This window comes from Megalobrama amblycephala, linkage group LG17 (genome assembly GCF_018812025.1).
Source record: "Megalobrama amblycephala isolate DHTTF-2021 linkage group LG17, ASM1881202v1, whole genome shotgun sequence".
NCBI lineage: Eukaryota > Metazoa > Chordata > Actinopteri > Cypriniformes > Xenocyprididae > Megalobrama > Megalobrama amblycephala.
The window spans coordinates 9,082,540-9,097,949 of record NC_063060.1 but is presented as its reverse complement, the minus strand read 5'-3'; the positions used below and the strand labels follow the sequence as shown (position 1 = coordinate 9,097,949).

At 35.8% G+C, this 15,410-nt stretch overlaps 2 pseudogenes; both read right to left on the bottom strand.

The window, feature by feature from the left end:
* Positions 1 to 430: 430 nt before the first annotated feature.
* LOC125251602 lies at positions 431 to 6,883 on the bottom strand (annotated as a pseudogene).
* Positions 6,884 to 10,206: 3,323 nt separating this feature from the next.
* LOC125251733 lies at positions 10,207 to 13,756 on the bottom strand (annotated as a pseudogene).
* Positions 13,757 to 15,410: the final 1,654 nt, after the last annotated feature.

Genomic DNA, 15,410 nt, shown 5'->3' with positions numbered 1-15,410 from the left:
TTAAATGACCAAAACCATCTTTCAGAAAGTTTTATTTGAAGCAGAATTTATTTTTAAGTTTTCACTGAAGTCTCATTCGACTGCATTGAGAGGGCGGGATTTATGACCTGTACTGCATCCAGCCTCCAGGGGGCGATCAAAGAGCCCGCGGCTTCACTTTTCAGGACGTATGAGACACACCCGGGTCCATTGCCCTAATGAAGAAACCGCCCCTGTTAAATAGTTTGCTTCATTTCAATTACTGGCAAGATTCATTTTTTTGAGTGTATTTGCCCACCGGCAACTATAGCTGCCGCACATTCAAACACGTTTTTTAAGAAAAAAAAAAAAAAAAAAAAAACCTGGGGAAAATAAATGCAGAACATGTTCACATAGGACACTATTAACAGGACTGCATGAAACCATTCAGAAAAATTTGAGCACAAATGGGTTAAAGTTATGGCCCAGTTTAATATCTATAACATACAGAAGTCTTTAATATCCCTGAAATAGTAGCTTGTTGAAAATAACAAAAATATACATAAAATAACATTTATATTATAAAAAAAACAGAAAGTTTTGGTGAAAAACACCATTTATTTGAAGAAGGTAGGAAAATGTCAGTTTCTTTAAAACAAATCTTAATAAAGTAGAATACACATGCACACATACATAAACTGAATCACACCTTAAACATTACAGATTAATTTGAGCTGTGTCCTTCCTGATGTCCTCTGACTGGCAAATATGAAACACATATAGTTCATGGAAAACTCCTGATGCACAACACTGTCCTTGATGACACTGATATGAAGACATCTCCCTTTCATACAGAAGAAGATTAAACAAACCATAAAATGGTGTGCAACAAGTAAATGAGTATTGCATATTAATAAATTGTAAATATACAGAGAGAGAGAGATCAATTGAAGAGATAAACTGGAACGCAGCTGTGTTTTTTGATAACAGACACGCACAGGTGTTTTATTCAAATTAGATCTGATGTCATGTTATCACAGGGACACATACCTGCTGCTATTATGTTTTTAAATGATTATAACATTATTATAAATGTGTGTTATCCAATGTGTATTGTGTTGCTGTATGGACATGAATGTGTACTGCTGTCTACAAAAAGAATTGCCTCTAAGGACAATAAAGATAAAGTTCAACAAACTGACTGTTTAAAACAGAAACGTTCTAAAAATGAGCCCTGTCAATGCGATTCTGGTGCACCTGTGACGTGCTCTTTTTCTCCAGCGTCAGAATGTACTCGGCAAACTCCCGAATGGCTCCGTGGCCACCGGGTCTCTGGCAGATGTATTTAGCTGCAATGAGATCAGCCACAGGTGCGTCACATGGGACGCCATTCAGCCCCACCTGAGACAGGACATCTACATCTTCAGCTTCTGAACCTGTGAGGGAAAACATCTCAGACTGCTCAATAAACCTTTGATTATTTTGCATGTGGTTCCAGGTTTATTTATACCATTCGTTTGGACCTTTGCATCTCTCATATCAACATGACACACTTACCCATGAAGGCCACCTCGTCCCACCGCAGATTTTTCTCTCTCATCAGCCGCTCCACCTCAAGCCCTTTCTGCTGCTCTCCAATCCTGAGGCCACATCTGGCCTGCTGGGCCACTTTCTCCAGGAGACCCCTGGACAGTGGCTCATTCACGCTGGATATGAGGATCACCTAATGAAAATTATGAAACATGGAAATCAAAATGACCCCGTTTACTTTCTTAATACATGTTCTTCTGATCTTAATGTTGCATGCTTTTAATAGTGTATGAATGAATAAAATGGATTGTGAATGTGTGTTCATACGTGTTCCTACACAATAGAAAAAAGTGAAATTAACTGCAGCTGTAGTTACCAGAACTTTACTTTATGGGACTTAAAGGCACAATATGTAAATTTTCACCACTAGAGGTCATTATTTAAAACAAAGGCGTAGCTTGATGACGCCGAGATTGAGTGCTGAATCGTGGGAGATGTTGTCTTCACCTCACAGCCGGTGATTTTCCAGCAGAATTGAGCTACTTTAACACTGTTAACGAGGGTTGTTTTTCATGTCCGCAAGTAGAAGTGACCCCAAATTCATGAAGCAGTGTTGTGAAATCGCCCATCACTAGATATTGTTGATTAAAGTGTTATTTTGGGTTTTTTGGCGCACAAAAAGTATTCTTGACGCTTCATAACATTATGGTTGAACCACTGTAGTCACATGAACTGTTTTAAATGCGTCTTTAGTACCTTTCTGGACATTGAAAGTGTAAATTGACTTGCTGGCAATGAAGGCCTCACTGAGCCATCGGATTTCATCCAAAATATCTTAATTTGTGTTCCGAAGATGAACGAAGGTGTGGAACGACGTGAGGGTGAGTAATTAATGACAGCATTTTCATTTTTGGGTGAACTAACCCTTTAAACATTCTTGGAAACATCTGAGATAATGTAACTACACAAGTCAACAAAATGTTTAACACTGTTCTAGTGGTTTCTGGATATTTTAATCCAAAAATCTTACATATTGTGCCTTTAAATGTTACCGTTAAAATTAGCATTTTTTTAATTTATTTTTTATTACAGTGTATAGGTACTATGCCCCATTATTTGTGCCAGCCTACATGACTGCACCTCTATATCTTCTCTCTGCAGCATCTGTATGCCTGCCACGTCTCGAGCATTGATGGCCACAAGGTCCTCTCCCGAAACCGATGTGTAAATCTGACAATTCGTCAAACAGCCAGACACATTACACAGAAACAGCCTGATCGCCGCTTTCTCCTCTTGGCCGAAGTAGCCAAACCTGCAGAAAAGAGCTGCATTTATTTCTTCATTATTGTGTTTTGTCCAGCAGCCACAGAGTTTGTTGAAATATCCCACCTCAGAACCCTCTGCTCAGCGACAGGCCAGTCGATGTCCACGTCGATATCAACGCTGTGCTCAGGCAGCATCTCATAGTAAGCGATCTTGTCCAACTAAAACAAACAGAACAGATCAAAATATCTGAAGCAGAGCATTTGAGGTCATGAGCTCTCATGGGTCATGTTGATTTCTCAATTTACAAAATGTTTTTGTCCCATTAAAGCTGATGGGAAGTATTTGTGAACATCTTGACATTTGACTTTTGTACTTTATTTTAGTTTGTTTCACACACAAAGAAATAATTTAAATTTGATTATATTAAATTATTCTAATTTCCATGACTGAGAAGTGAAGGAACAGGTTTGTCACCATAGTTTGATAATGACTCACCTGTTCAAGGCCGTTTTCCAGGGCTTTTCTCGTATAAAAATAGAAAGAGCCATTTTCATAGAGTTCCCCACACCAGTCTTGGCGTCGAGGTCTGTGCGCCACATCGATGTTCAGAGGAGTCGGATTCTTACTCCCTAATTACAGTGAAAAACGTTTGGATGTAGTTCCTGCTATTATCATAGCCACAGGGTTAGGTGCCACAGATCCAAGATATGAGATCAAAGCATATTAATGTGACCTACTTTTGTTTTTTACAATATGATTTTAAGTGAGTGTCATAAACATCAATTGAAAAGTCCTTAGATGACAAATTTATACAAAGCAAAAATCTGCAGTTGTTTTCTTTATGGGGTTTGTGAGATGTTTGTACCTTTCTCGTTCACCTCCTCCCACCGAAACTGGTGTCTGCGCACCACTGAAAACACGTAGTCACAACCCTGTTCGGTGATCATCTGCAGGGCTTCTCTGATGTGATGAGGGTGCAGGCATGGAGACGTAGCCTGAATATGACAGACGATGTCCACCTCTGAAACACAGAGAAAATAAATGATAAACACAATAAAGCTGCAGGCCTTTCTGGGTCTTAAATGGTTTTTAATAAAGGCTTAAATATTTGACTTCTTTTAATTGTTTGTAATTGCTCTATATTCCAGTTCTCCCTCTTTAATTTACACAAATTCATACTGCTTACTAATAAAACATCTCAACATTTCTACAATATGTTAAATATAATTTTCTGTTATAATTAATAATTTTTGCTTCCTAAAATATTTAACGTTACATATATTTACATATAAAACTACATTCAAAGGAATGTACATGAATTTCATTGTTAAATATACTATAAAAGTTAGCAGGTTTTTAAGCACTGTAATATTCTTTTTCTGTTCAAATTATAAAAAATATATAGTTTCCATGTCAATTCATATATATATATATATATATATATATATATATACACACACATATAGGATATATATCCTACACATACATCACATGAAAAAAATACTATAGTAATTTATTGTAAATATAGAGTTTTTGAACCATACTATAGTAAAGTACTTTAATTAATTTGTTGTGCTAATTCTATAGTTGTTGTGGTAATATAACAAATAGTAATATAAACAAATTACATTACCCAATACTGTACTAAGTTTTCAACAACTATAGGGCATATTATACTACAATATACACTACAGTTTATTGCAGTAAAAACTAAAGTAGCCTATACTATTTATTACAGTTGATCAGTTCACTATAGTTAATGCTGTAGCATTCATTAATAAAGTGTTGTAAATACTCTAATATATACAGTAGCTTATATTTACTATATTTTACTATAGTATTTTTAACTGAAATACAAAATCTCATCTATATGTTAGCAAGTCAGATCTTTTTTTTTGTTTGTTTGTTTTGTTTGCGAGGCATAAATGATGAAGGTCTGTCTCACCGGGTCTCAGTCGGATGAACTCCTGGATAGTCTCCAGAGAGCTGGAAGAATCTTTGGAAACTTCAGGACTGCGGCGATGAACTTTCGCGCCCCAGACTTTTGCGACCCGCTCAATTTCATCGTGATCCGTGGAAACCCACACGCTGCCACACATAACACCAGTCATTAAAGACAAGAATTAAGACTAAAAGGCTATTTTAATCTTAGCTAGAAGGATGGAAGCTCGCCGCGGAATAAAAAACATAAAAATGCATCCTAGTTTGCGACATTGAAAAAATTTGCTTTTTTCCCCCGACTTATTTTTGTATTTTTTTTTTTTTGATTTTTTCTCTTTTCGCTGAAATAGGCTACAATTAAAAATGTAAGAATTGTGAGAAATAAACTCGTAATTGCTGGAAGTAGTTAGAATTTTGAGATTAGCGTTTTATATTGTTTATTCCGTGGAGGAAACAAGATTCCATATTAAAAAGAATAAATTCAGGATCAAATTCTGTCCTTGCTAAAAACAGCCTATATGGTAACTGTAGCCTAATTTTGAGCTTTAAATACGACCACAAACTTATATCCACCACAAACGTTTCAGTTTGTTTCATACACATATATTGAACAACAAAAAACATATTAAAGTCATATTAAACAATTGAAGAAAATATAAAGCGTAGTTGCCTGTCAGCGACTCCTGAATCCAAAGGCAGCTCTCAGGACCCATCCGATGAGAGGAACACCGGCCAGATTCTTGATGTTCTTCAAAGGGATTCCTTTACTGCCACCCCGGGCCAGAATCAGAGCCGCCCGGTGAGGGTGTCCAGAGGACGAACAACACGAACCCACCTGTGAGCACCTGTTGCTCTCCATCGCCGCAGTGAGGGAACAGAGAAGAGGAAGCGGATTGGACACACCTTTATGAGAATAATTTCAATTTATTCGTTATATTATTAGTCTGATAGATTTAAAAGCATATGTCTAACGATCAGAGGCGTTTTACGGGGCTTCCTCTATAACAAATAGAAAGTCCTTATCTGTCAGATAATCATCATGAGCCGAGTACTACTTTTAAGTCTCTCGTATCACTCCGCGATCTCTGACTCCTTTAGGTTATATCAGAGACGTACGTTACAATGTTTCTTCTGTTTTAAAACACTCACAGACAGTGGACATAAAACTTTTGATAGATGTATAGAAGCTGAAGAGTAGCATATCAAGTTATAATCAAATAAAACATATCGAGGAAGAACAATAAACCTGTAGTAAGTGACTCAAGGAGTGGAATGAGAACTTAAAAAATTAAGACATGAAGTAACTTGAATTGTTGTATAATCATAGGTCTACTAATAATCGATTTTAATGGTTTAGTTAATTAATAATACTATATATAAACTAATTTTGTAATTGCTGCCGTGTTCATTCTAATAATGTATTATTAATGACTATTTTTCTTAGCGGAATCTTTAAGATATTTTTGTTACACATCATCATTTATGTTTACAAAGTCCCCTAATAGATGCATGCTCAAATAACATACAAATGTTTAATTATAAATCTCATCATTTTGAACAATTGTGTTCATCATATAAATCTAAGTAACAACAGATTTAAGGAAAATGTTATATGTTCTGTTAAAAGATGTTATGGTTATTTTCTTTTCTGTCAAGACATTTTGTATAACACTGTACAAAAAATAATGGAAAATGTAGTGTTACGAACCTCCCAGTTTGTCTAGGGTAGGAGGATGTAAGAATTATTGTTAATAAATTAAAAATTATAAATGAAATAAAAATGACTGATGGTCACTTAAATCCCCTGATCCAGAAAATCCACAAACACCAAATTAAGCAAAAATTACTTAATTTATTTAATAACAATTCAAAAATAACCTCAACAAATAGAAAGAAAGAAACAAAGGAAGCAAATCTTTAGGAGAGGGCCAGGCCAACATAAAACTTGACAAGGGAAGCATTAAATAACCCAAAAGAAAACAAATAAAACAACAAATTCTTACCTTGCTCCCTGTTTAACATAAACATAAGCAAAATTCAAGTTTAAAGAAAATGGCACATTCTGCCTACGGCTTCCGAATTCAAAACAAAGTATTTACGCGCAAAGTAAGAATTGTTGGTGAATATAACCTATTAAAAACAAATATACACTTTTGGTCAGGAGTACAATTAGTGATGGCGAGATGAAGCATTGAAGCTTTTCAGCCAAGTGGTTCACAAAAGGGTTCTCAGGCTTCATTTGCTCACAATACCACCTGGTGGTCAAAGAGTGTAAAACAAGCAGATTCATTACAGATGACCTGATGCAATCTGTGATACACTTTATTTTGCGCCACTTAAGGCTTAGAAATAACGTTGATGAAAAAATCAATTTCCACATAGACTAATACATTTATTTGGATGGAATGTGTATTTTCTGGTTTGTATATGATTGTTTAACATAACTGTGTAATAAACATATTGGCTTCAAATGAATGGGGCTATCAAATGTGTGTAAATAAATTATTTGGTCATAATAGGCAGGAGGGGCGATATTATTATTCTAAAACCACACAAATCACCTCTCCCCAAATCGCACATATATTACAAATATGCCCACTGGATATAACAGCTACTGGAAATTTTCCATTATCCTAAGGACATGTCTTTTAACCCTAAAACACAACACAATGTGCAATTCAAAATACAGGTAACACACCACAAGCCACACACACACGTACACACACACACACACACATACAAACACAAAACACAATAGAGAAAATTCCTTCATTTTTATACAATATATTGTGCCCTATTTTTACATATTTCATATTGGTTCTGATAAACCAAACCCCTTGCTTTAAGAATGGAGCACACAGACACACAGACATTCAAGAGGAAAACTCAAATGTGAATATTATTCTAACATATCTTCATTAAAAGCACAAAAGCTGTTTTTGTTTATTTGTGTGAGATAAATCACGAATTATTTGAAAGTATTATTGATTAGTTTTTATTATTATAAATTAATTAAAAGTAGACCAATAATACACTGATGTACAACTATGTAACTTTTACTTATTTTACTTTTTATTATTTATTTATTTTGATATCTTGAATTTGTTTTGTTAAATAGTGCCAAAGTGTCCCTGCTCTGGACCTTTACAAAAATTACTGACTATATGAAAATTCACAAAGCTACAGAAAACTGTTTGTTTTTAATATTTTAGTAGTATAAAAGCAATCTTATTGTACATATTTTATTATTATTATTATTATTTATTTTAGGTAATCAGTGGCCTCAGAGTTCACAATTACTTGGCAGATATTAGACTGATATTCGCATAAATAAACTGAGGAATGTATAAATAGTAAACTGACAATTTGCAGTATAAAACTACTAAACTAGTTTTTTACTGAGAGTATTCTTCAAAGTATACTTTCATGAACTAAAAAAATATACTCTAAGTATTAATATAGTAAACAACTGGTATACTTAGTGCACTTGTAGAGTTAGTCAGCAGTTGTTAGACTGATATTCACATAAATAAATTGAATTCTCCACTTGAATGTGTATTTCTGTGTGCTCCATTGTTAAAGCGTAGGTTTGGTGTTATCAGAATAGACAGAGGGTAGGTGTTGTAACTGGCAGCTGTTATATATTAAATTAAATCAGTGACCAGCAACAAAAAATGCATCAAACCCTATCTAATAACAGTTTTAACAAAAAAAATGGGACAAAATCCAGTTACCAGCATACAATGTGGTCTAACCAGCTACCATGTATCAGCTATCACAGCTTGATTTGGTCGAGCTGGTTTTTAATTCATTCAGTTAACATACCCTCTTGGATAAAATGTTCAGTGATGTTAGCAACTATTGTAAATATTTTGTTGACCACAAACTGACAATAGAATGTGCGTGTCTGCGAAACAACTGAGCTGTCCTAGACAGATATGTAAACGCTCAACAGATATGTCTGTGATTGGCTTCAATGATCAACGCTTCAAAAACATTGTAAATAGTCAATGACGCTCTTCACCGAGCACTTATAGGTACACACTGCTTTCAAATTCAAACACTTCCATGTGCTTCCAAACACTCCTGTGCGTTGATGATTGTACTGTACTGTACTGTATAAATATGCTTTTTCAACTGAATTTCCCAAAGCTAATTTATTGTGGACTGTCATTAAATACATTGCTAGTTGATTTGTACATGTGATGATTACATCAACCTGCTGCTCTACCTGGGTTTTTAATACTAGTGTGATTATATAAAAATAATAAAATGTTACATTTGTATTGACTAACTTGTGTACTTCAGCATCTTCTTGGTTATTGATGCCCACATACTGTAAATTGGTCTACACATTTTTGAGGTTGTTATATTTGCCTAAAACAACTCATTTGTCTTTAGTGTCTTCATTCTATTTTTAAACAGGACAAACTAGAAAATTGTCCTCGGTTTACCCTCTCATTGCTTTCTGTTCAGCATTCTTTTAAGATATCTCATCAGGGCACACACAGGGTTTCAGACGTGGCTTGTAATTAGATCAAAATCAAGTGAACTTTAGTTGATAAAACCATCATATGCACAGCTCTCATGCAAATGAACAAAAAGGAAGATGGAAAAATTACTGACTATATGAAAATTCACAAAGCTTCAGAAAAGTGTATTATTTTATATCATTGTTTTTTCACAGACTGTGAAAGTTAACATTGTACATTATACTGTTTCTTTTTAATATTTTAATAATAAAAAGGCAATCTTACTGTATATATTTTACTATTATCATTATTATTATTATTATTTGACTTGAATGGTTTTAGGTAATCTGTGGAGTGAATGACCTCAGAGTTAGTCAGCAGTTGTTAGACTGATATTCACGTAAATAAATTGAATTCTCCACTTGAATGTGTATTTCTGTGTGCTCCATTCTTAAAGCGTTTGGTGTTATCACAATAGACATAGGGTAGGTATTGTAACTGGTAGCAAATCAGTGACCAGGTACCTTGCTATGGCCAGAGAGGCTGCGCCGCCCTGGCACCCTGAACTGCCTGCACCGCCGTGGTCACCTGAGCTGCCTGCAAAGTCTGCCCATGCCCAATGCCCAGGCCCGTCTCTGCCATGCTCTAAGGCCCAGGCCTGTTTCTGCCATGCCCGCCTCTGCCAATGTATAAAGCAATTTGCTTTATACATTTTATATAACATGTATAAAGCCAATTTTATACATTTTATACAAAATGTAATTTTTGTTATAAATCTAATAACATGAAAACTGTGGACATTTTTTCATTTATGTCATTGTCACTAAAACTATGAGTTCACATCTGTACACATTTAAATTTAATGTGTTAAAAAATTACACAGGCCTTTAGGGGGGCATTTTCCCCAACCCTACCCTATTTCATTTTATGAGCTTGCCAACTTCATGAAGGTAGTAGACCGAGCCATTTTGCAAAAACCAGCATACTTTCTACATACGAGAACTTTGGTGCTGTCTGTTCCAAATAACCACACACTCAATCAAACTTTGACAATATTTATTGTGTTTAAAACAATCTAAAGTAACATTTGTGTCTTAGTGAAGTGTTGCCATTGCTGTAATACACAATAAACTTGCATTTACACATTAAATAATAATTCCACATTTCATTGTTCTCTGTGGTTTGAATTGATTCTAAGCCAAAACATCTTGCTGTTGGGGAACACAGCTTGGTCTAATAGAGAGACCAATATGAACAAAGACCCAGAGTTGATTTGAAATTAATTGAGAGAAAGATATTTTAATGGACAAAGTGTTCATTCACCACAATTTAAAAGAAAATTATAGTCTGCGAGTTACAACATTGATATCAAGACATTAGGCATATGCAAAATTAATTCAAGACATTATATTTTTGATTTTATAAAAGTATATGACCCCTTCATTGCCCTATATTTTGGAGTGTCTGATCATCAGTCTTGTATTATGGCATCAGTAATGGTGGCATCTTTCTCCAGGTCCACAGTGATTTTCTTGCCAACCAGTTTGAAGATGTTCTCTGGTCTCATGCCGTGCGGTTCGGCCACTTTTACTGTCAGCATGTCGAGAGTTAATGTCTGACCCTTCTGCAATGGTTTCCGGGCCACCACTGACTTCCCCAACTAAAAGAAAGAACATAAACAATAATTTAATGACTTTTGATCATTTTTTGATTTCAAAGTCTGCCAGAACGACCGTTATATCTGACCTTGCTGTGACAGGAAGCCTCACAGGGCAGCATCTGTTTGATTGGCGAGCCCATTGCCATCTCAACCGTCCTGATGGCTTTCACCAGCTCCGCCAGCTCCGCCGGCTCCAGTGATGCTGAATGGTCACTGCCTTTCCAGCTCTTATCCAGGGTCACATGACGCTCCAGGACCTTTGCCCCAAGTGCCACAGCAGCCACAGACACATGGATGCCCGTCTCATGTCCAGAGTAGCCTATGGGAATGTCCGGAAACTCCTTCTGGAACTCCTGCGTAGGAAAAGGGAAAGAAAGACTTCAAACTACTCTGCTTCTACTAAAAAAAAAACATTTCTTCAGTAATTTATGAACATTATGAAGATGAGATTAAAGCTATTTATGTCTTACAGGGATCAGGCTGAGGTTGACGTGCTCTAGTGGCAGTGGATAAGCGCTGGTGCACTGCAGGAACGTGAAATTGGGATTGTGCTTTCTTGACGGTTTGATAAACACAGCGCATGGTCTCCATAGACTGCATTCCACCAGAAATCACCATGGGACGACCTATAAAAATAGCCAAAACTTCAGCTTCAAGATATGGCTGCTTCTGGGAGAACATAAAGTAATTGTTTCAGTCATTAACACATTAAGATATGTTCACACATGTCGATTTCTCTGCAGACTTAAATCCAGCCCAACGTGAAATTCCAGAAAATCCACACCAGGATTTCTAGGTTTCATTCGCTCTGCTCTCTGGCCAATCAGCACTGTCAATATGTAATTGCCCAGGTGCTCCAGAATAACTGATTTCAAATGCACAAGAGAAGCTACTCAGATTCAGTTCTCATTTGTGAGTCTCTGTGGATAGTGTCTGAAATGTTATATAAATAGAGGAACAATGTGACCTTGGGAGTGAAGATGACAGATCTCAGTCAAAGGAGAACAAGTTTACAGCAACAACTCTCCTTAAATTTGTTGTAACAGCTTCTGGTTATTTGAAATGGGTTTTACCTTTTTTGGCGGTTTTCTCCAGGTAAGGGATATTGTTGGTGTCAGCTGAGGCAACTTTGAAAAACGGCACATTGATTTCATGAAGAAATTCTACAGCCATCTGATTGAGGTAGGGAGAGGAAAAGTTATGAGATGCATATCAAACTTGGTCTCTAAGGGATATTTGCATGTTAACATGCATATATTCTCTTGCTATATATAATAAACATTGGGACCCTCTTTCATTTGTTCACCTCGTCCATCCCTGATGCAGTAAAGAAGATGCCAACTTCACTGGCGTACTGTTGCAGCTCTCTGTACTGCTGGTGACTGAACTCCAGATGGTGCTTATGTGCCCCGTAGGTCGGGCCCCAGGCGTGAGGGGACGTATAGGGACGCTCCAGAGCCTGCTTGGTGAATCTGTGTTCGATCTCGCTCTTTTGAAACTTGGCACAGTCAGGCTCCACAGTCCTGAATGGAGATAAATGTGGGAAGAAGAAGTGGATTTAGGTTGACAACAAACAGCATTTTTTTAATGAAAAATGAGTTTCACCATATAAGAAATCTAAAAGTTAATTTGATGTGATATAATCTGTGAGTTATAGCTCAGGAGCTGTTTTAAAGAAACTTCCTCTTTAATTATTGACTTAAGATTTGTGAAAGTTCCTTAGGTGAAAAAAAAGTACATTTCTATACTGTACTTAAAGTGCTCTATTTTCGTGCACTAATTTTGTACTTAATATACTAAAAATTCTTCTTTAGTACTTCTTAAGATAATCTTACGAACATCTAAGTGTACTCAACTGTGCTATTTTGAGACACCATGAAATATGAACTAAAATGTGCTTTTAATATATTATCTCTGTATTTAAAAAATGTATTTAGATACCACTTATAGTATATTTGAACCCATAGTGTACTACAAGTGGTAACTACATATATTTTTTAAATACAAAGATAGTATATTAAAAGCACATTTTAGTTCATATTTCATGATGTCTCAAAATAGCACAGTTGAGTACACTTAGATGTTCGTAAGATTATCTTAAGAAGTACTAAAGAAGAATTTTTAGTATATTAAGTTCAAAATTAGTGCCTGAAAATAGAGCACTTTAAGTACATTATTGAAATGTACTTTTTTTCACCTGGGTCTTCCTTTTTTTTTAAGTGGTTACTAAACAGGTGGGATAGACAGGATGCTAAATTTAGGCCGGTTCACACAGAACACGTTCTTGTGGTTAAAAATATGAGACAAATGTTAGTCGAACAGAGGGAAAAATTCCAAGGTCTAGAGACGTGTTCTGAAAGATGATCATCACGTTTTTTAGAACGCTGCAAATGACTCGAGCAAAGCAGTTAAAGACTTCAGCCTTGCGCATGTTTACATTGAAAAACAATGGAAAGTAGCTCAGTGAAATGGAAAAACACATTCTGTGTGAACAGCCCTGTTTCTGTATCCTGTTTCAAGGCCATCTCTAACTAGAAAATACATGTAAAATCATTGATATATATAAAAAATAGTTTAACTTCACTTAAATTAGTCTTTTAAATTGTAATTTTTTATATGCAAACTGGTTTTGGGGTTCCCCTGGTCGTGCTAACATTGACATCTATATATCTCACTGCTCCCCCCTCCCCCGTGGTTTGAAACATGAAAAGAACCGGCATCATCACGGTATCAGTCTTCACATCTGATAAAGCAGTACTTTACCTTGGCCATTCGGATCATTTTTTTGGCGATTTCTATGTCTCCTTGATGGTTCTGTCCAATCTCAGCGATGATAAAACAGGGGTTGGAGCCCCCGATTTTTCTTCCTGGACAAAGTTCAAACTCAGCAGACATTTTATCAGACTATTTTTTTTTTATTAAGAGGCTGGAGATGTGATCACAGGTGTGCTGGCATCAAGCAAAGGGGCTGGGAAGAAGGGCAGACTATAATTTAAAGAGTGACAAGTGCTCCACCCTAACCATTGCCAACCTCCTCGCACACACCCAGGGCATATATCAAATACAGTTAGTTCACGAGCAAGGACCACGCCACAACCATAAATGTTGGAGAATTATTTATTAAAGAAAGTTAGGGATGAATAGGGAGAGGATGAAGAGGAAGGGAAAAGGGAAGGTAATAAGTTAGGGATGAATAGGGAGAGAACGAGACAAGGTAGGGGGCGGCCCGATATAAGAAGGTTTTGGGAAGTCAGGTGATTGGTTGAGGCGTGGCCCCACTCCCGAACCTCAGTTAACCATTTAACTCCATTAATTGTAAAAAAAAAAATTGTAGTTAGTAATGTGATCTAGATTACTTATTTTAGGTATTGTATTCCGAATACTTTTTCATTACTTTTTAGATTACTTTTGACCTGACTCATTTATCACATTGATTGAAATAGGATAATCTTAAAAAAAATAAAAAGAGAAAGAATATATATATTCCATTCTTTGTCATCATCAACATGAAGTGCATTAAATATTACATTATGTCAGGGTTTCCCAGACTGGAACTGCAGTGGTATGTGAGTTTAATGAAAAGTAATAAAGTAATTAAATCATAAATAATAAATATAATCAATTAATATTTTAAAAATAAAAACAACCAAAATAAAACATTTACTAAAAAAAGATTTAAAAATATTTGTGACCATTAAGTGTCATCAGAGAACTGTGAACTTTTTATTATTATTTATTATTGGCTTAATTTTATTGTTGATCTAACTTGTTAACTTGTGAAATGATTTCTGTAAATGCAGCATACTCTCAGTTTTCAGTCACATTTCAATTCAATTTATTTGTAAAGCGCTTTTCACGATACATATCGTTCAAAGCAGCTTTACAGAGAATGCATGTCAACATTACAATTTAGAGAATGCACTTAGCTAATAATGTAATAATTTAGGCAAATTAATTTACAATCACTGTTAGCAGATTAATTGAAGGTAGAAGCAATGAGCTCCTGGAAATAATGAATTACATATTAACAATAATTAGGATATATAGAAATTTGGGTATGTGCATGCTGATCCAGATATTGTGTCATCTGAGTCCTCGCAGGAGTTGGCTCCGTCTCTTCATAGGTGTTGGTCATCTGAGGTCTTCTTAAGAGGCTGGATCCAAACTGAAGCTCATGTACTCTCTAGTCAGGTAAAACAGAAAAGCAAATGGAGAATAATTAGCGTAGCTGCTGTTCATAACATTAAGCAAAGATAGTCATGTGCAATTGATCTGATATGAGATGCATTATGTGAATGCTTGGCTAAAGAGATGCATCTTTAATCTAGATTTAAACTGGGTGAGCGAGTCTGAGCCCCGAACATTATCAGGAAGGCAATTCCAGAGTTTCGGAGCCAAATGTGAAAACGCTCTCCCTCCTTTAGTGGACTTAGATATCCTAGGTACAACCAGAAGCCCAGAGTTTTGTGATCTTAAAGAGCATGAAGGATTGTAGGGCAATAGAAGATCGGTTAAGTACACGGAGCCAAGTCATTTAGAGCCTTATAGGTCAGTATAACTGATAAGGAACTTAATAGGTAACC